A 21,239-nucleotide genomic window follows, 5' to 3' on the forward strand; every position below is an offset into this window, starting at 1 on the left:
GAAGCCAGATGTAAGGCCACACTGGTTTCTCACTGAGAGGCAATGATTGAAAAGCAAAAGCTTTTCCGTCATCGTATTCCATTGACTATGACCTATCGTGTGACAACGAGCCGGATTGCCAGATCTGTCAAAGATAACTTTAATCTTCTCTTGAAGATTAAATCACTTGCAAGATTTTTGGTGACAATTCTATTCTGGTGGCATACAAGAAAGACACAAGTCTGAGGTACAATTTAACTCATTCCTGTTTTCCTTCCAACGATGTTGGAGTAGAACGATCGGGGACAACACCTCATAATCGCCCTAGATGTAAAACTTGTCACCATGTTGTGTCACATGACACAATTAGAGGTCCGAGAGGCATATTGCATGTCAAAGGTCACTTCGACTGTACTTCTACAAACATCATAAGTGCTTTGTCATGTGATCGTTTTAACCTGCTTTACATTGGTGAAACCAAACGACATTTGGCTGATGGAGTGGACAAACAATTAAGATCTATATGTTTAAACACAGCGGATCTACCTGCAGCAGCACATTTTAACCTTGATTATCATACAAAGGATAATTTTCACGTGCGTGTTATTAAGGCGTGCTCCATTGATTTGGATCAAAAGCGCTTGGAGGAGAAAGTCATCTTTCAGCTTGGTACTATCCACACACAAAGAATTTATATATATATATATATATATATATATATATATATATATATATATATATATATATATATATATACATATATATTTTGTATTTTTTTTTCACGCACACCATGTTATACTTTGAGGCGTATCTTGGGTTATTGTATCGTGTACATAAGACTTTTGGAGCACCCCCATGGACCTTCCACATTGCTTGTGGAACAAAGATACATTTGAGTGCCACTGTCCACAATTGAGAGAAACCAGAATCTAACCCACATGATCTTCCAGATGTGAATTTACTTACGAGAGCTGGTGAGCAAGTTCTCTCTGTTGTCTGTGTCGTGACCTCAGTTTTTTTGATCACAGTGATTCACTCAGAAAGAGGTCGTTTGGGAAGGGATGAAGCTCAAAAATGGCAAAATGGTTCCACGCTTGAGATCCAAATTAGGCTTGCAGTGCAGAAGTTTACATTTTCATCTCAATTTCCAATCAACAACACTTTTGTACGGATGCACAACAACAATGGTATAACGACAAATCAAAGATTGTCTACCCTCGCCTGGACTTCTTTTGAGTGGAGTATCATACACATTTGTAAACATACTCACATTCTAATTTAACATAATTTATAGACATACTCACATTCTAATTGTACATACTTTATAGACAGACATACTCATATTATAATTGCACATACTTTATAGAGAAAGGTACAGTACTCAGTTGAAAAAACAGAGAACGTGTACTACTGACTAAACCATTAGGTGGCGATTGTGGCCTATGTCAGCACTTTCTGTGCAGACAAACAGACAGATAAACAGACAGACAGACAGACAGACAGACAGAAAAACACACCCAAATGCAATACCCTGTGTGGTGAAAGCAATAATAATAATAATAATAATAATAATAATAATAATAATAATAATTTCATATGCAGCCTGTGGCTGCTGGTTGCATGATTGCTGGGAGTGCAGCTGTGCTGCTGATGCAGTGCCCTCTGTTTCCAGTAAGCTGGTACTCATTTTGCTGATGTCAGAAGGATGACAGGCTGCGTCAACCCACCTGGTGTAATTTAATGAAACTACATGGGCTGAACCCAAGACCCAATGATCTTAAGGTCACGATCTTAACTGTTAAGCTGACACCAGACTTATAATAATAATCTTTTTAGAGATAATGAAGGGAAAGTGTCTCTATATGTTTGTATGTATGCAGGCATGTCAGGATGTATGTATGTATGTATGTCTATCATCATACATGTATATAAGTATGGATATAAGTGGTATGTATGTTGTATGTTTCAACTTCTCCTCTGAGAGGATTTGACCTCAGAAGGTGAAAGGTCCAGGGATTAACGAGGAACCTTGAAGTTGTGCCTGCACAAGTTTTGTTTGATTCCACACTTTTTTTAAAAAAATGGACTTTTTGTCCATCTTGGCATTTTGCTCCTTTGGAGGTGAGGGGCGGTGATTAGGGTGTTGGCGTTAATCTAACCAACATGGTGTTGGTGCAGTGGTTAGGGCAGCGGCGTGGGACCCAAAAGATTCTGAGTTCAAGCCCCGTTGGGCCACTGAATTGATATATATATATATATATATATATATATATATATATATATATATATATACATATATATACATATATATATACACACTGCATATATGTATGTGTGTGTGTGTGTGTGTGTGTGTGTGTGTGTGGTGTGTGTGTGTGTGTGTGTGTGTGTGTGTGTGTGTGTGTGTGTGTGTGTGTGTGTGTGTGTGTGTGTGTGTGTGTGTGTATATATATATATATATATATATATATATATATATATATATATATATACATATATATATATATATATGAGCCTGGTGTTGGCACAGTGGTTAGGGCAGCAGCTTGGGATCCAAAAGGTCCTGAGTTCAAGCCCCGTTGGGCCACTGAATTAATACACCAGGGGGTTGACTCAGCCTGTCATCCTTCCGAGGTCGGCGAAGTGAGTACCAGTGTACTGGGCCGGTGTATACCCCGGTTAAAATAGGTGTACCATATCCCTGTGTCGTAAGAGGCGACCAGGGTTGCGTCAGGAAGGGCATCCGGCGTAAAACATGTGCTAAATCACTATGCGGATCATACGGATGATCCGCTGTGGCGACCCCTAACAGGAGCAGCCGAAAGAAGAAGAAGAAGAAGATATATATATATATATATATATATATATATATATATATATATATACACATATATATATATGTATATATATATATATATATATATATATATATATATATATATATATACATACATATACCAAGTCGTATAACACCAGGGGGTTGACTCAACCTGTCATCCTTCCGAGGTCGGCGAAATGATTACCAGTGTACTGGGCCCGGTGTATGCCCCGGTTAGAATAGGTGTACCAGATCCCTGTGTGCTGTAAGAGGCGACCAGGGTTGCGTCAGGAAAGGCATCCGGTGTAAAAACCTATGCCAAATCATTATGCAGACAACAAAACGAATTTCCATACCGGATCGGTCGAGGACCGGGTTACCAACGACCGCCACCGGTACCGGTGGTCAGCAGGGTACCAGTGGAAATTGTGCTACTACTGGGCGAAGGAGGAGAAGGAAACGGGGAAAGCGAGTCTGGAGGCAGTGGGAGAGGGGGAGGGGTAGAAGTGTGGAGGTGAGAGTTGGAACTCTGAATGTTGGGACGATGACTGGCAAAGGGCGAGAGTTGGCTGATATGATGGAGAGAAGAAAGGTGGACATACTGTGTGTACAAGAGACCAAGTGGATGGGGAGTTAGGCTAGGAGCATTGGAGGTGGTTTCAAACTGTTCTACCATGGTGTGGATGGGAGGAGAAATGGTGTCGGGGTAATCCTGAAGGAAGATTATGTCAAGAGGGTATTGGAGGTGAGGAGAGTGTCTGACCGAGTGATGAGTGTGAAGTTGGAAATTGAAGGAGTGATGAATGTCATCAGAGCGTATGCACCGCATATGGGGTGTGAGATGGAATATAAAGAAGATTTCTGGAGAGAGTTAGATGAAGTGGTGGAGTGTATCCAAGGATGAAAGAGTGGTGATTGGAGCAGATTTAAATGGGCATGTTGGGGAAGGGAATAAAGAGGATGAGGAGGTGATGGGTAGGTACGGTCTCAACAAGAGAAATGTGGAAGGGCAAATGGTGGTAGAGTTTGCAAAAAGAATGGAAATGGCAGTGGTAAATACGTATTTCAAGAAGAAGGAGGAACACAGGGTGACGTACAAGAGTGGAGGAAAGTGCACACAGGTGGATTACATCTTAAGCAGGAGATGCAACCTGAAAGAGATTAGAGACTGTAAGGTGGTGGCAGGGGAGAGTGTAGCTCGACAGCATTGATTGGTGGTCTGTAGGATGACTTTGGAGGTGAGGTTGAGGAAGAGAGTGAGGGCTGAACCAAGGACCAGATGGTGGAAGCTGAAGGAGGAAGACTGTTGCGTGGAATTTAGGGAGGAGGCAAGACAGGTGTTGGATGGTGGTAAAGATGGGTGGGATGATTGGGCAACTACAGCAGAAGTGGTGAGGGAGATAGCTTGGAAGGTACTTGGTGTGACATCTGGACAGAGGAAGGAAGATAAGCAGACTTGGTGGTGGAACGAGGAAGTACAGCAAAGTATAAGGAAGAAGGGGTTTGCGAAAAAGAAGTGGGATAGTCAGAGAGATGAAGAAAGTAGGCAGGAGTACAAGGAGTGGCGGCGAAAGGCAAAGAGAGAGGTGGCAAAGGCCAAGGAAAAGGCATATGACGAGCTGTATGACAAGTTGGATACAAAAGAACGGGAAAAGGATTTATACCGATTGGCAAGACAGAGGGACCGAGCTGGGAAGGATGTGCTGCAGGTTTGGGTGATAAAGGACGAAAATGGGAATGTGCTGACGAATGAGGAGAGTGTGCTGAGAAGGTGGATGGAGTACTTTGAGGAGCTGATGAATGAAGAAAATGAGAGAGAGAGAGAGAGAGAGAGAGAGAGAGAGAGAGAGAGAGAGAGAGAGAGAGAGAGAGAGAGAGAGAGAGAGAGAGAGAGAGAGAGAGAGAGAGAGAGAGAGAGAGAGAGAGAGAGAGAGAGAGAGAGAGAGAGAGAGAGAGAGAGAGAGAGAGAGAGAGAGAGAGAGAGAGAGAGAGAGAGAGAGAGAGAGAGAGAGAGAGAGAGAGAGAGAGAGAGAGAGAGATAGATGGAGATGGAAGAGGTGGAGATAGTGAATCAGGAAGTAGGGTGGATCAGTAATGATGAAGTGAGGACTGCTATGAAGAGGATGAAAAGTGGAAAGGCGGTTGGCCCAGATGACATACCAGTGGAGGCATGGAAGTTCTTCGGAGAGATGGCAGTGGGTTGTTAACCAGATTGTTTAATAAAATCTTGGAAAGTGAGAGGATGCCGGAGCAGTGGAGATTAAGTGTACTGGTTCCGATTTTCAAGAACAAGGGTGATGTGCAGAGCTGTGGAAATTACAGAGGGATAAAGTTGTTAAGCCACACCATGAAGTTGTGGGAAAGAGTAGTGGAAGCTAGGTTGAGAGGATAGGTGACGATCTGTGAGCAGCAATATGGGTTTATGCCAGGAAAGAGTACCACTGATGCGATGTTTGCTTTGAGAATGTTGATGGAGAAGTATAGGGAAGGCCAGAAGGAGTTACATTGTGTGTTTGTGGATTTAGATAAAGCTTATGATAGGGTGCCAAGAGAGGAGTTGTGGCATTGTATGAGGAAGTCGGGAGTGGTAGAGAAGTATGTGAGGGTGGTGCAGGATATGTATGAGGACAGTGTGACAGCGGTGAGGTGTGCGGTAGGAATGACCGACCAGTTTAAGGTAAAAGTGGGATTGCACCAAGGATCGACTCTGAGCCCTTTCCTGTTTGTAATGGTGATGGACAGGTTGACGGACAAGATCAGACTGGAGTCTCCATGGACTATCATGTTCGCGGATGACATCATGATCTGTAGGGAGAGTAGGGAGCAGGCTGAAGCGAGCCTTGAGAGGTGGAGGTACGCACTGGAGAGAAGGGGAATGATAGTCAGTGGGAGTAAGACGGAGTACATGTACGTAAATGAGAAGGAGGGTGGTGGTATGGTGCGATTGCAAGGAGTTGAGGTGGGGAAGGTGGATGGGTTTAAATACTTGGGATCAACTGTCCAAAGTAACGGAGAGTGTGGGAGAGAAGTGAAAAAGAGTGCAGGCAGGATGGAGTGGGTGGAGAAGAGTTGCAGGAGTGATTTGTGACAGAAGGGTAGCTGCAAGAGTTAAGGGGAAAGTATATAAGACGGTAGTGAGACCAGTTATGTTGTATGGTGTGGAGGCGGTGGCACTAACAAAAAGACAGGAAGCGGAGCTGGAGGTGGCAGAGTTAAAGATGCTGCGATTCTCGTTGGGAGTGAGGAGGATGGACAGGATAAGGAATGAGTATATTAGAGGGACTGCGCAGGTAGGACGGTTTGGAGCCAAAGTGAGAGAGGCGAGATTGAGATGGTTTGGACATGTGCACAGGAGGGAAGCGGAGATCATCGGGAGAAGGATGCTGAAGATGGAGCCGCCAGGCAGGAGGAGAAGAGGAAGGCCAAAGAAGAGGTTCATGGATGCGGTGAGGGCGGACATGCGGGTGGTTGGAGTGTCAATGGAAGATGTGGAGGATAGAGCGAAATGGAGACGGTTGATCCGCTGTGGCGACCCCTAACGGGAGCAGCCGGAAGAAGAAGAAGAAGAAGAAGAAGAAGAAGAAGAAGAAGAAGAAGAAGAAGAAGAAGAAGAAGGAGGAGGAGGAGGGGGAGGAGGAGGAGGGGGTGGTGAGTCGTGCAATTGTTATTATCCAAGTTAGAGTATAAAACTATATATATATATATATATATATATATATATATATATATATATATATACATACATACATATATATACATACATACATATATATATATATGTTGTTGTTCGTCTTTCGGCTGCTCCCGTTAGGGGTCGCCACAGCGGATCATCCATTATGATCCGCATACTGATTTGGCATAGGTTTTACGCCGGATGCCCTTCCTGACGCAACCCTAGTCGCCTCTTACGACACAGGGATAAGGATTGGGTTTCGCCATGATTCTGGGCTGCCCTTCACCCTCTCATAGCGCGGCCCAGCGCAGAGCCCCCGTCCTCAAGCGATCCTCAAATCCAAGCCTCCGAGTAGCCGGATTACAGGCGCACGCCACTACGCCCGGGTTATATATATATATATATATATATATATATATATATATATATATATATATATATATATATATATATATATATATATATATATATATATATATATATATATATATATATATATTGTTCCAGTTCTCGGAACCGTATGTGTCCAACATACAATTGTCCCGAGTCAGTTATTTCATTAATATACGTGCAGTTAGATCCCTGCCTTTTGTCCAGAGGGACAACAGGGAGTGTGTTGCGATGGGCTTTTAGTTAGGATTATAAATCATTTTTCCCCTTTTATTTGAACCACGATACCTTCATCTCGCTTGCCTCGCACCCTCGCCTCGCTTACCACAGTGTGACGAGCGCCTATCCAGAGACTCGTTTTCCGAATCAGAATCCTGACGTTCACTGTGGCAATTCCATCTCGGCTTCCACCTTCCCAAACCCAGACACGTGGTGTGGGCGGGCCTTGCCGGCCTCTGGCGAGACCCCGCCCAGGAAGGCGGACCGTCTGAAGGCCAGCTCCAATCAGGATGGACAATGACGTAGGCTTTGCCATGGCTCCACCCCCTAGCTCCGTGATCTATAACATACGAAGCAATCCACAGAGTGCTTGGTTGGTTCGTGTTCGGTGGGTTCGTTGGTTGGTTGGGAATGTCGAAGGAGGTTGCGGTAGAAGGATTGGAAGTGTGCAGTTGTTGAAGGGGTCGTTGTTTCGTTGTGTCTGCCCACATATCACCTCGGCGGCCCGCCTGTTGTGCTGGTCCGCGCACACCCGACCTCGACCGGATCTTTTGTCGGGTCCTGTCTGCTGCCCCGTTCCCACCTTGGAGTACACGCTCTCCACTCAGGCTCCTCCAAGGACCCGAACTCCACACGGGCGGCTGCGGTCCGAACTGTATGACTGTTGTCAGGTGCCGCACCACGGAGCACTTCTTCCTCCGAAACTCTCAGGTACCGAGAACTGCGACCTAAACTCCCTCCTTCCCTGGCTGCAAAAGGGTCCCCTTTTCTTTGGGTTTGTTTTGGCTGAGTGCGTGTCTAAGAGTGTGGCGCCTGTCTTTTAAGTAAAACTGTATAAGATCTTTGATTATTGTAATTCTTGCTTTTATTATTCTCGCGTAAGTCTGCTCTGTGTCTGCTTTGGAAAGTTGCTGCATAATTGTCACACTACATCTCTCTGATCTTCCCCCTGCAATAACACACCCAATAAACCTTGTTCCTGTGCCACATGCTTTTCCTCGCCAATTGTAAATAAATCATTGTAGAAATGTTCCCAGCTCGTTTTTGTCTTTTCCTCCATTGGTCCAGCATGGTTCGGATCTGAGTGAAGCCAGGTCTTTATCCCCAATAATCCGTTCTTTCTAGCCGGTACGTCCTTGGCAGTTCCGCTCGGCTGCATCCGATCCGGAAAGGTAGTTGGTACTCCACAGTAGTCGGTAGAGTGATCCAGTTCGGGCAAGGCGTACCGAGAGTGTGGTTCCCCGGTAGTTGAAACTGCGTGGTTAATTAGGTAATTTGAGTCCAGACAGGAGGACCCTACGCCACACGGTTGAGGTATTGGCGTCCACGGTCGGTTAAGTGACCCGCCGCGTCATGGAATTATCCCTGAGCGATGGCCTACAATTCCAGGGAGTCTGGTGGGAATCGACGTAAATTCCCCCACCTAGTGATCGTCTCTCCGCCAGACCCCGGCCCGATATATATATATATATATATATATATATATATATATATATATATATATATATATATATATATATATATATATATATATATATATTGTTGCGGATTCGCGCCCGCCGGCGTGCGACGGCCACGTAACTCGAATCGCGGCACGTCGCCCACCGGACGGACAATCCAGTCGTGACCCTCTCGGACTAACGCCGGGAACCAGTCACGGGTGGACCTTTCGGTCTCACCGCGATCAAGCCAATCAGCCCCCGCGTGGGATAGGGTTGCTCGCCAAATTCGACCTACCTAAGTACCCACGCGGAGGGTAGACCGGGCGATCGCACCTCGCCGCAGGTCGACTTCGGACACGGGCCACTTAAGCGACCCGTTCCGTACTATCAGAATAACCGAGCGGTGTTATCGTCGACCTCGACGGTTCGATTAATTATCGGGCGTATTCAGCCCACTACCAACCCTTTACGTGAAGCAAGATGAGGATTCAATGAAGGAAATGACGAAGCGAAGCGGGAAACAGTTCAACACAAAGCACATTTATTCGCGGCACACGGGAAGCATATACAATTCCACCAAAAGCACACAGAAAAGAAAAACACAATTCAATTTACACAAAAAGCAAATATAAAAGAGAGACACAATGCAGAGCTAATACCGACTACCGAGCACACGGCAACACTTATACAATTTTAATTCACAGACGGCGCCGACAACACATACCCAAAACCAAGGAAAGAATACCCTCAAGGATGAGGCGGGCCTGAGGCCGAGACCGGGTCGGGCCTACCCGTCTGGTGATGAGACGCGGAGCGGCGATGGTGCCTCAACTCCGCGGGCCTCGCGGGCAGTGTCTGGTAGGGGGTGGGAAAGGGGCCCCCTTGGTCGCACTATCTCAGCGCGGGGGGAAACAGGAGGGGGTTGCTGATGCTCGGGGTATAGAGGATTTTTATTGCCCCGCAACGAGCGTCTCCACCTCTGCCAGGTCGCGCTGTCGGCCTCCCTGGGGTGCAGCTCCCTGCACGGCACGAGCACCCCCTCGTCTGCCCTCGCCGCCTCTCCACAGCTCCGTCCCCTCCGTTCCGACTCCAACGCACACGACGACCAGCTCCTTCTTGCCAACTCCACCGCCCGCGAAGTCTTGACTCTCTGTTCCCTCTCGACTCTCCTACTCTCCTACTCTCCGCCTCTCGACTCTCTGGACTGACGAACACGGTCCTTTTATCCGACCCGTAGCTTCGCCCTCTCATCTTTGACCCCCTCCCTTCGACCTTTCACCTCGCTCCCCATTGGCCCGAGAAAAAGTGGGCGTGAAGGCTTTTTGATCCATAAATTTGCACATATCGATCGCCCTGGGGGCGGGGCCAATTCGCCCCTCGCTCACCGATTGGACGGCAAAAAGTGGGCGTGTGTCGTTTTTGATCCGTTTTTGAAGCACAAAATCCGTGATTTTGTACACGCTGTTCGGCGCGCGCCCTGCACGAGTCCAACACCGGTACCCACAGCGGGGCAAGAACGGTGGCGATGCGACGGTTGCGAGGTGTGACGGGAAGGTCGTGGCGGTTGTGGTGAAGCGGCGTTGTGGTTGGTGGTTGATGTTGTGGTTGTGGTGGTAATCATGGCGGCTGGTCCAAAATAAAGATAGCAAAAGAAAAACGGCTATCCTGAAGAGTCGCAGCACGCATAAATGACATGTATTCCCACTAGACAACGGGTTTGGGCCTAACTACACATGTACTTACCGAGATACCTCACCTAAGGGACCTGACTGGTGGTTTGCGAATTTGGTAACCACAACAATATATATATATATATATATATATATATATATATATATATATATATATATATATATATATATATTTGTTGTGGTTGAGGAAATTCGCAAACCACCATTCAGGTCCCGTCGGTGAGATATCTCTGTAAGTACATGTGTAGTTAGCCCCAAACCCGTTGTTTAGAGGGAATAAATGTGATTCATTCGGGCTGCGACCCTTTAAGATAGCCGTTTTTCTGTTCTATCTTTATTTTGAACCAACCACGTCTCAACCGTCATCACGCAACAACCACCAACCGCAACGCCGCTTCACAACAACAACAATGCCAACAGCCACGACCTTTACCTTCACAACTCGCTCTCGCAAACATCACATCACCACCATTCCAAGCGTCGCCATGGCCATAAACCACCACAATAAACCCTCCACCACCTTCACCTCTTCTCCTTCTGCGGCCATTCCCGCTCCGCTTGTGAACGCCGAGCGTCGGGCTGTCCTGGCCTCGTACAGGGCGCGCGCTGAGCCGTGGGTACAAAGAGCGGCCTTTCCGGGGAAGTCGGATCAGGAATGATTCACGCCCGCTTCCGATCCGTCCAATCATTAAGCGCGGGGCGATTTGGCCCCGCCTCCAGGCGCGTCGGAGTAGAATCGATATATGCAAATTCGAGGATCAGGGGAGGTTCACGTCCACTTTTCCTCCGTCCAATGGGCGAGCGTGGCTCCGCCCCCGAGTTCATCCTGATCCGGAAATTTGCATATGGTTTCTCCTGCCGTACTATAAAGCGCCGAGCGCGGGGCGAATTCAGTGAGTTTCTGTTTCGGGCTCGGGCGAGTTGGAGAGGTGTGGCGGCGGCGGCGAAGTGTGGCAGCAGCAGTCAAGACGGGTCTGGAGGAGAGTCGGTCTGTCAGGGTTCGGAGTCTGTCGGGGAGCTGCAGAGAGGGGAGCCGGGAACGCGGTCGAGGGCGCAGTGGAGTCGCTCGTCGCGGGACCCAAGCAAGCCAGCTATCCTCTTTCCCCAGAGCATCAACAACCCCCCCTGTTTCCCCCCGCGCTGAGATAGTGCGAAAAGGGGGCCCCGTTCCCACCCCATTCCAAGCAGTGCCAACGAAACCCGCGGAGGAGCGCGGAGTCGGGGCACCGCCGCCATTTTGCGGCTCATCACAAGACGGGTAGGCTCTACGCGGTCTCGGCCCACAGGCCCATCTGCCCCCTTGTATTTGAGGGTGGCCCTTTTCTTTTGCGTTTGAGTATATGTGTTGTCGGCACCGTCTGTAAAGTAAAACTGTGTAAGTGTTGCCGTGTGCTCGCGTAGTCGGTCGTAGATCTGCATTGGTGTGTTCCTTTTGTTACATTTGCTTTTGGTGCACAATTGTTGCAATTGTATATGTGTGCTTTCCGTTTGCCGCGGAATAAATGTGCCTATGTTGAACTGTTTTTCCCGTTTCGCTTCTTCTTTTCTTTAATTGAATCTCCATCTTACTTCACGTCAAGGGTTGGTAGTGGGCTAAATACGCCCGATAATTAATCGGAACCGTCGAGGTTGACGATAACACCGCTCGGTTATCCCGATAGTACGGAACGGGTCGCTTAAAGTGGCCCGTGTCCGAAGTCGACCTGCGGCGAGGTGCGATCGCCTGGTCTACCCTCCGTGTGGGTACTTAGGTAGGTCGAATTTGGCGAACAACCCTATCCCACGCGGGGGGCCGATTGGCACGATCGTGGTGAGGCCGAAAGGCCCACCCGTGACTAGTTCCCGGCGTTAGTCCGAGAGGGTCACGACAGAATTGTCCGTCCGGTGGGCGACGTGCCGCAATTCAAGTTACGTGGCCGCTCGCACGCCGGCGGGCGCAAATTAGCAACAATATATATATATATATATATATATATATATATATATATATATATATATATATATATATATATATATATATATATACATACATATACATATATATATATTTACATACAGGATATTATACAGAATATCAATCAAATATTATACAGAAACCCAGATGTGTAATAAGAATAGTAATAATAGCAATAAAGAGATGATCTAATAAAAGTAATCATGAAAGGTTCAATCATCGACTGACTCGTGTGACTTCTGGGCACTCCAACCTGGGACGATCATTAAACCATTTTACAACCCTAATTAGATTATTTATTAATTTCCTGCTTATTAAGACACATTTAGTTTTCACCTTCAGTGCACTTAGTTTAATTGCGATGTAAAAGGACATAAAGTGGAAACCCAGATATGTTTTTGTTTTCTCAATCTCTTCTAATTTATTGTTAAAAAGGCACAATGAAAGGCTCTCAAAAGTCGAATCCCAAATGTACTCGTATCGGACTTCTGAGGATGTGTGGGAAATTTCTCCTTTGTTCGCCTCTGCATTCCTGGGATTATATTGATCATACAGCAGGATGGTGGATCACTCGTTGATGACAACATGTGTGACTTGCTGTTTGAAATAACCAATTGGTTATTTCAGATTGTTTGCATGGAGGAGTTTGCAAAATTTTTGCTTTGTACAGATTTTGTGTTACTCATATTCGGATCAAAACAGTCAACTGCTGTATCATTTTGTTGATCAATCATTCAATTAGTGCTTAAATTTACATCAACTCCCTTTACAGGGAAGGAAGTGGTAAGAGGAGTAAAAGTTAAAAACCAATGATATAAAAAATGGGATTTTAAGAGAGAGTTAAAAACCATATTTGATGAGTTTGTGCTAATTTTATAAGGCAATGAGTTTTGTGTAACGTCATTAGCGACCATTAGGTTCAAGCTCTTGACACAGCTCTGTTCAAATGTCAACTCCACATCGTTCTTGAGTTTTTGCTGAAAAACTGCATACTCGAGCCCGAGTCTTTCGATGTACCTTTATGGAATTGGCACAAACATCTTATGATGATGGAGCAAACGTGGATGTCAACGAAACTCCAAAATTGACATGCGACAGAAATAGCGCCACCTTGGGTGGTAGCCGGCATTACAAAAAATCTTTCGTTATCTTATCATATGGAGTATGGTATGCTGTGATCAAGAAAATTTATTTGAAAAATGACAAAAATTACAATGTGCATTTACAAGACTGTGCGGCAGCACATTTCCCACCGAAAGGTGGGCCGAGAAGGATACTGCTGCCCGGCCACCCGGATGGTGGAGTATCCGTGTATTAACTATGACTCGTTGGTGTAATGATTTGATCAACCGCTCTGAGTCTGGGACGTCAGTGAATCGAACCTCGACTGTCATACCCAAGACTTAAAAAATGGTATGTGCTACTTCCTTGCTTGATGCTCAACATTTAAAATTGATCGAGCATGGACATACAACCATATAGGTTAGCAGCAAGCCAGCAAAGATGCATTTTGTGCAACAAAGATACATTTGAGTGCCACTGTCCAAAATGGAGAGAAACCAGAATCTGGATCTTAAGACCCTAAGATCTTAAGCCAGTGACATAATCCTTTAAGCAAACACCAGACTTCTAATGGCAATAATCATTCTATTATGTGAGAAGCGTGTTTGTGTGTTTTTGTGGTTGTTTGATTTATAAGCACTCCTGAACTTCCGCAATCATGAAAAGGTGAAATGTCAATCATGTCAATCATGTCAAAACAATGTCAATCATGAAATGGTCAAAGTTACAAATGTGCAGGCGTTGATGAGACAAATGTGCCCCCCTGCAACCTAGGTGTTTTGTAAAGCATTTCAGTCATCCACCTAACAGACAAACACACAGGTAGCATTGTGAGATGTTATGTTTAGTGATGATAAAAACAGGAACAACACAATTGACAAAAAAACAGCAATTATCATGGTAATAGAAAAAGAAGAACAAGACGACGAAGTGGCAGAAAAAAGAAGCACTCCTTTCGTATTTTTACCTGTGGCGTGTCTTTCGAAGATCGAATTGGCTTATTGTTGGCAATTATAATCGAACCAACTCATCCAATAAGTTTCGTCCAAATACATCCACATTTTGAAATATCATGCTATAAAATGTCATTTTGGGCCCCATTTCTCAATGGTGAAGAATCACCTTTAAAATATCAGTTCCAAATCCAGGATCTTCACCAAAATCGAAACAATTTGTCATTGACGCACACCAAAAGTGTCCACCAAGTTTCATCCAAATCTGTCCTTAACTTTATGAGATATCGCACTATATATCATATTTAGCCCTATCTCTCAATGGTGAAGAATCACTTAATAAATATCGGATCGAAATCCGGATTCAGATCTTCACCAAAATCTAATCATTTCGGCGCGTCACATGCAAAACATGAATGGCAAGGTTCACATGAATGGCAAGAGTCTCCACCAAATTTCATCCGAATCTGTCCACAACCTTTTGAGATATCCTGTTTACAGACAGACAGGAGTGAAAACATAACCTCCATCCACCTTCGGTGGCGGAGGTAATAATCACAGCTGATGCAGTGCCCCCCTTTTGGGTAGAGAAGGAATTTGTAATGTATTAAGGGTGCTGGGCGATAGCTCGCCTACTCTTTGGGAAAACACAGGAGGATCTTTCACGTTTCAACTCAACATAACTTTTGTACATATGCACAATAATGTTGGAAAGACTATAATATATAACATGACAATAAGTATTAACAAGAGCGAGAATTGCTTTCCAAAACATGTCCCTTTCTGATGTGATATTTTCGAAGTCCAAAAACGGTATAACTGAAAAATTGACGAAACGCCCTGAAACTCAAACTTATTCTGTAACTTATCATAATAAAGCCGAGTACCAAGTTTTATTTGAATATGTTAAAGGGTATGGGAAAAAATTCAGAAAAACCACAGGACAGACAGACAAACGGCAGACCGACAGAAGGAGAGCAGACCTATAGTCCTCCAGTGAAACTGGGAAGGGACTAATAATAAATAAATAAATAAATAAATAAATAACAACAATGGGTCAAAGGTAAAATCAACTAATGCTGGACTAGAGAACGGGACACTTGGCTTAACATCCATCTGAGGCTGGCAGTTTATAGCTAGGTCGGGATTCAAACACAGGCGAGACAGCTCAGAGTCGAGTACGTATACCTATACCTGTAGGCTATTTTGGTAGCCCTAATAATTGTGCTGAGCAGCATTCATGACCTCTCTCAAGGTGAACCATCACACCTTCACTGGCATCAAGGCACTGACAATATCTGGGCTCAGGTCGGCAGATGACAAATCACCCTCAGACATTTACATAATGCGACGGCCGGGTAATGACAATCTCCAGCAAGAGGGTTGCAATTGGACACCCTTGACCTTCAATAGTACGACCATCTTAGAGCCCTCAAGTTGTGAGCATCCTGAGGACCTCAATGGAGGAGTAGCTCATTTGGGTCGATATTAATCACACTGCAACTACAAGGACAGGATATGAACCGTGGGAATAGTGGAACCCCTCATGACTCCTCCAAACCTCTCCATCGTCTTTGAATCTCAAGAAAGGTGGATAGAAAACTCAGAGAGAGAGAGAGAGAGAGAGAGAGAGAGAGAGAGAGAGAGAGAGAGAGAGAGAGAGAGAGAGAGAGAGAGTGTGAGAGAGTGTGAGAGAGAGAGAGAGAGAGAGAGAGAGAGAGAGAGAGAGAGAGAGAGAGAGAGAGAGAGAGAGAGAGAGAGAGAGAGAGAGAGAGAGAGAGAGAGAGAGAGAGAGAGAGAGAGAGAGACTGACACTGACTGAAACCATCACAAAAGAAATGAACTCCATCTTGGATAGCACTGCCAGTTAATCCACTTGCAAGGAGATGCACACGCAAGAAAAATAAATTCTGCACATCCGTCCTTTGTTGCATCCAAAGCCCAATGACAAGAGCACTGACACAAATCAGACACAACATCACAACCAAGTATGAGCAAAGGGCGACAGCAGATGACAATGTACAAACAGAGATGTAGACAACCATTAATTACCTTTTGTTGTCCTTTATCTCTCTCTTTTGAGATCCGTTTGGTGGTGGGTGGAGTGGAGGTTGTGGTGTGGGGTGGGGGGGGGGGGGATACTTCACATTCAGATCGGAATGAAAAAAAATGAACATCAGTAACGTGGGTAGGAGGCAAACACGAGAAGGAGATAAACACAAACAGATGCACATGAACAGACGAGCTCAAGACTCACTTACTATAGACAGTACAAGTACTAAGGACATGTTATAGTAGAATAACATGGTGTGGCATAATTCAGGTAAAAAGGTACGAGGCGGCATAGTGAAGGGTATAGAATAGCACATCGTGCAGTTTGGAAACGTAGTGTGTTGTATTAATGGAGTCGGTAAGCAAAATGTAATTGTTTACCTTTATTTACTTACAGCATGGTGTTTACACTATGATGTAGTGACCTCTTATTGGTTTTATATTTACCTTAGGCTCTCACACCACAATTGAGCACACCCGGTGTTACATGCAAGGAGGAGACGTAAACGACATGATATCTCACAGTCTGCATCTTGCAGTCACGTGATGCGCAATTCCCCCTACCCATCTGGAGGGAGGATGTCTGCACAGTCCCAGGTAAACACAACTTGGTATTATCGAAATGTCAGATCTGATCCTGGCCATCTCTACTGGATGGTCGTACCTAATTTTTGGATCGACTTAAACAAACCGATGTGCACAACATGCACAAAACATAGACAACATTTACACATGGCCACGGTGGGTGGATGCACATACGTGTACACATGCTCACATGAGCACAATTTACCCGAATGTTAAAGAGACGTGTCAAAGCTCCCCTTCCCTCCCGGACTCCCATCATCTCACCGAAGACAAGTTGATGCAATGTGCACCACCTACTTAATGAACTACAGTGATTCAATTAGCCATCCAGAACTGCTAACTTCACTCCATCCGCAAAACCACAACATTCAAGTAACGTGACCATGTCTTGGAGGACCGTGTTCGTGCTAGGTGTGATTACCCCAAGATGAACACAGTGGCCTGATACCCATGCCCCTCCCCTCCATCCCACCATTTCCATGCATATTTCACTGTCGTATGAAGAAAGTCACATCATGTGATGAGCACAGCCACCTTCTGGTTCCATGCACATCGGATCAAACTTGCAGTTGCATCGTCGGTCCTTCGCCATTCCTGGGTGAAAATACGAGGTGTTTGCAGAAGCGTGAATGCAATTCCCAGAAATAGACTAGAACGGTGATAAAAAAAAAAGGGATAGCAATGATGGGCAATGACAAAGCTGGACACAAAGTAGCTGTGCCTTCAATCCACGGGAAAAAATATTAATAATCATTACCAATGGGACACAAGGCAAAATGGCTCCATAACCACAACACTACACCGTAGTCTCCCAGGGTTTATGGGTGTCCCCCAGTACTCCACGAGTTATTTAGTGAAAATAAATTTATACAAAATGTTGATCACAAAGCCCAAGATAACTATATTTTGCAGATCTGGGCTATCTTACACCGCCAGGGATGTTATCAACTTTAGGATTCCTCATTAATTAATGGTTAATTCCTCACGAGAACCTCAACCATCAGATAAATAGCTGATGGTATCATAAGAGCCTGCACGGTCCACATTCACCATCTTTAAATCCTGTAGGTCTTTGTACTTTGGGAGCTTCTGAGTCGTTCTCGTTGTGACGTTTACCTCCGATGGGAATGGCCACATCATTTTGATTGTTGTCAACATTTCTGCTCTCTTGTTCTTCAGCAGCTGTTCTCATTGCCTTCACCATTTCTTCTTCTTCTTCTTCTTCTTCATCAGCCAACATCTTCTTCACCATTCTTGTTTCACCTTGTTCTTCTTGTCTTTAACAACGATGTCAGGTTACTCGGCATTTATAGTTATGTCGATGTGTGAACCATATGATGATCATGTCCCACAAGATAGTCTTTTCTCCGTTGTCTACGACCATGCATGGTTGATGCTGGTACAATATTTCCATTATATCAGATTCATAATGCATACAGATGCACCAGTGTGTGTGTGTGTGTGTGTGTGTGCGTGTGTGCGTGTGCGCGTGTGTGCGCGTGTGTGCGTGTGTGCGTGTGTATATATATAGTTACGGATCTGGAAACCATATGCATTCAACATACAGATGTCCTAAAAGTCAGTTATGTCATTAAGTATGTGTGTAGTCAGATCCCCTTCCTTTTGTCGAGTGGGAGAATCAAAGGCGTGCGTTGTGATTTCTTTTAGTTAGGTTATTACATCTAGCAAGCCATCTAACAACCATCCCATCCCCCATCACGATCCACCGCCAACCGGCTGCCTTCTCGCACCCTGACGTACCGAGGCGGGATTTCGCGGTTCCAGTTTCTCGGCTTCCACAAACGTTGTAAATCTTTCACGACGACCTATGCAACATTGATACTGTTGCTCGACAAGTATGAACCCATAGAACAAGTATGAACAAGTTCATAGACAAGTATGAACCCATATGAACTTCTGTGTCCATAGAAGCCTGTCCAATCAGGGTGGGGAGTGACGCCTGTTCAAGCGAGCCCCGCCCCATTGAGGGAGGTCCATAAATTCCCGAGGACTCTCTGAGGCAGGGGGTTGTTACGAAGGTTGTTCTGAGGTTTTTGACAGGGTTGTGGTGGTTGAGAGTCGAGTGATGAAGAAGGGTCTTGAAGGAAGTTCTCCACGGGTTTCTGACAAGGTTTTGGATAGGGCTCTGAGGGTTGTTGTTGAGCGTGCAGTTCTTTTGAAGCGGAGGGTTGAGCAGAAGGTCGTGAAGGCAGCGAACGTGTCCCTGCTGGCCCTCTATAAGGAAAGGAAAGAGCGGCCCTGACCCCCCTCCGTGGACCCCGCTATTTACCACCCAAGCTCCGCCACAAACCACGAGTCCCACACGTGCGACTGGGGACCAAACCAACGACCATTGTCAGATGCCACACCACAGAGCACCCCCTTCCTCCGACGGTCAGGTACCCAGCTGGACTCTGACCCCCAGTTCGTCTCTCTCCTCGGCTGCGAGGGTCCAATAAAGAACTCTGGGTTTATTTTCGTGTGTGTGTATGTGTGTTTGTGTGTGTGAGTGTGTGTCTGCATGTGGGCCCGTCTTGTAAGTAGAACTGAATAAGTGTTTTTGGATCATTGCAAATATTTCTTGTATATTCGCGATAAGTCTTGCCTTGTGTCTTTTTCTTTTTATTGTAAATAAACAATTGTAGAAATGTCCCCAGTTCGTTTCCGTCCTTTCTTGAATTGGTCCAGCATAGTTCGGATCTGAGTTTAGGCGGCATTTTATCCCCAGTAATCAGACAATTGTAGCAGGGACGTCCTCGGCAGGCCCGCTCGACTGCATCTGAGCCGGAAAAGTAGGTGGCAGAGTGGTAGGCAGTAGGTGTAATTTTACAGCTGCCGGGAGAGTGAATCCGGTTCGGCCAGGCGTTCCAAGGGCGTGGATCCCCGGTAGCCGAAACCGCGTGGTTACTTAAGTACATTGGATCAAGACAAAATAACCTGATGCCCGCGGTCTAGTTATTGGCGTTCCACGGTCGATTAAACGACCCGCTAGCTCGCGGAGTTATGCGAGCAACAGCCTACAATTCCGGGAGGTTGGTGGGAGACGACGTAACCTCCCCCACCTAGTGGTCGTACTCGCCACCGACCCCCGGCCCACAACAATATGTATGTGTATGTATATGTATTTATATGTATGTGCATGTATTTGTATGTATATGTATAATGTATATGTATGTGTATGTATATGTGTGTATGTGTGTATCTATACGTATTTGTATGTGTGTATCTATATGTATATGTATGTATGTGTGTATGTATATGTATTTATATATATATATATATATATATATATATATATATATATATATATATATATATATATATATATATATATATATATATATGTGTGTATGTATATGTATTTGTATGTTGGGTGGTCGCTCGACCTCTGTTATTCTCAGGTTTTCCGTCTGTCTGAATGTATGTAATGGACAGCTCTGGAGGCCAAAGGAGTCAACCAATTTTGATGAAACTTGACTGATAGGTTCATACCAGGATCGAGTTGTATGCTTTTGAGCACCGTTGCTATGGACACCACCGTTGCTGAGCAACGGGACTTTGAAATTTTTGAAAAAAATCTGAAAAATATTTTTTTATATTTTTTTTCGAAAATCTAAAAATCGGCTTCCGCGCTTTTATGCGCACTATAATCAACCTCCGTCAAAAATTTTCAGCCCGATTCGTCAAAAACTGCATGACTAGTATGCAATTATATAGTGACCACCCATGTCGCCTACCAGCTTGTATATGTATGTATGTGTGTATGTATATGCATGTGTATGTATATGTATGTATGTGTGTATGTATATATATATATATATATATATATATATATATATATATATATATATATATATATATATATATATATATATATATATATATATATATATATATATATATATATATATATACATATACATATACCAGAGATGCCAACTTTTGGAAATCAGAATTAGGGAGGATTTGCAACCGACATCAAATAATGTGCGCGAAGCGCACATCTCGAACGCGGAGCGCTCGACCCTTGCGGCGGAGTCCAGGGCCCGCCTTAGGGCCCTGGACGCTCTCTAGTGCCCTCTGTGCCCTATTTTGGAGCATTTAACATGTTAAGAATTCCCACTTTTTGAACAAAAAAAGGGGAAAATTGTGCACTTTTTAATGTTACATGTATGTTAATATTAGTAAGTTAGGGGACAATCAAAGATTAACAAAAAGCACAAAAGAAGCAATATTTTTCTTACCTTACTGGCTGGTACTACTGCTGCTTGCTTTTTCCATGGCAGCTTTGCTGAGTGACAGCTGTGTGGCTCTTTTAGCCCTTCTGATTATGTCTTTGCTGTATTCTCTCTGGTAGCAAGGGGTGCTATGAGCTAGTTTTTCAATTAAGAGAGCTTCCAGGGTTTTGACACTCAAATTGG

At 44.9% G+C, this 21,239-nt stretch overlaps 1 protein-coding gene across 5 annotated transcripts in view; it reads right to left on the minus strand.

Annotated features, from left to right (window-relative positions):
- LOC147025159 (tetraspanin-4-like) overlaps window positions 1-21,239 on the minus strand; it is a 292,907-nt gene that overhangs the window by 224,972 nt on the left and 46,696 nt on the right. For 2 of the 5 annotated variants that reach the window (XM_085885836.1, XM_085885838.1), the window contains exon 1: window positions 946-1,092. The exons of the other annotated variants lie outside the window; for them this stretch is intronic. The gene's annotated coding sequence lies outside the window, so the exon portion shown is untranslated. Of the gene's footprint in view, window positions 1-945; window positions 1,093-21,239 lie in introns of those variants that run through there. 5 annotated transcript variants of the gene reach the window in all.

This window comes from Eptatretus burgeri, chromosome 6, assembly GCF_056783735.1.
Source record: "Eptatretus burgeri isolate ZD-2024b chromosome 6, Ebu_testis_v1, whole genome shotgun sequence".
NCBI lineage: Eukaryota > Metazoa > Chordata > Myxini > Myxiniformes > Myxinidae > Eptatretus > Eptatretus burgeri.